Genomic DNA, 258 nt, shown 5'->3' on the forward strand with positions numbered 1-258 from the left:
TTTTCTTTTTGTCCTTTTCTTCATTTTTTAAAAATTTTTCTTTTTGTCTTTTTCTTGATTTTTTTTTCTTTTTGTCTTTTTCTTCATTTTTTTTATTTTTCTTTTTCCTTTTTCATTTTTTATTTTTCTTTTTTTTTTTAGTTTTTTCATTTTTTATTCTTTTTTTTTTTATTATTATTTTTTTATTCCCCTCCCCACACACCAGGCTTTCGTTTGTTTTTTGTTTTTTTTGGTTTTTTTCAGCCGTGCACCCCCCCC

The sequence above is a fragment of the Pterocles gutturalis genome, unplaced genomic scaffold, assembly GCF_000699245.1.
Source record: "Pterocles gutturalis isolate BGI_N339 unplaced genomic scaffold, ASM69924v1 scaffold35932, whole genome shotgun sequence".
In the NCBI taxonomy this organism is placed as follows: Eukaryota; Metazoa; Chordata; class Aves; order Pterocliformes; family Pteroclidae; genus Pterocles; species Pterocles gutturalis.